This window comes from Myotis brandtii, unplaced genomic scaffold, assembly GCF_000412655.1.
Source record: "Myotis brandtii unplaced genomic scaffold, ASM41265v1 scaffold687, whole genome shotgun sequence".
Taxonomy (NCBI): Eukaryota; Metazoa; Chordata; class Mammalia; order Chiroptera; family Vespertilionidae; genus Myotis; species Myotis brandtii.
Genome location: NW_005370687.1, coordinates 254,629 through 255,425, shown reverse-complemented (window position 1 = coordinate 255,425; position 797 = coordinate 254,629). Strand labels below are relative to the sequence as shown.

The following is a 797-nucleotide window of genomic DNA, read 5'->3' as shown; positions in this document are numbered from 1 at the left end:
TGTGTCCGGGGGGGCGTCTCCTCAGGACGCCGCTCGGCGGAAGTCCGCCTGGTCCGACCCCCGCGCGGTCCCAAAATCCTCGCCGGGAAAGATGTCGGCAGACGGGTTCCGGCGCCGGTCCTGGTGCCGAGGGTGGTGGCTGACGGCCAGGAAGGGTCACCTGCGGGGGCCGCGGAAGTGTAACGTGTGTTCGCCGCAGGCCTGTGGCGTTTCTGCCCCGCCAGCGGCGCCGGGAACTTCGAGGCGTTTGTCGATAAAGCGTTTGCAGACGCGGTCTCTTCTGGCCGCGCACTGACCTCGTTAGGAATTAGGTGGTTGGTCGGACGCGCTCGTCCGGCTTCCGCCTTCTCCTCGGTCACCGCAGACAACCGGTGTTCCCAGCGGCTGCCGGCAGGAGAGCCGGGCGGGCCGGACCCGGTCGTTTTCTTTTAAATAAAGCCTTATTTTTTATGGCAGACAGTGTCCTCAGGTTTAATAAAACCTTACTTATAGCAGACAGTGTCCCCAGGTTTACCAGCCGAGCTCTGCGCTGTCAAAAAACCTCTTCCGTTTTGGAGTTTGTGATTCTTCCTGAAAATTCCTGGGTTGAAACGATTTATGTATAAGCAGACCAGCCAGCAGAATAGCAGGATAAACAAGGCTGCGGAGGGACTGTGGGCCCGTTGGTGAACATGCGTGTTCCAAGCCCTCTCATTGTGCCCCTGTCGGCTGCCACCTGAGAAATGGAGGGTTTTTTACCGGTTCCCAAGACGAAGTGTTGTATGATATTAGTGAAATACGATGAGTCCAGAATCAAA

At 57.7% G+C, this 797-nt stretch overlaps 2 protein-coding genes across 2 annotated transcripts in view; one reads left to right on the top strand and one right to left on the bottom strand.

Moving 5' to 3' along the window:
- STK38 (serine/threonine kinase 38) overlaps window positions 1–797 on the bottom strand; it is a 100,596-nt gene that overhangs the window by 36,028 nt on the left and 63,771 nt on the right. The window lies entirely within an intron of this gene.
- Window positions 7–797, top strand: part of KCTD20 (potassium channel tetramerization domain containing 20) — a 27,266-nt gene continuing 26,475 nt past the window's right edge. The window contains 1 exon segment of the mRNA XM_005881726.2: window positions 7–595. The gene's annotated coding sequence lies outside the window, so the exon portion shown is untranslated.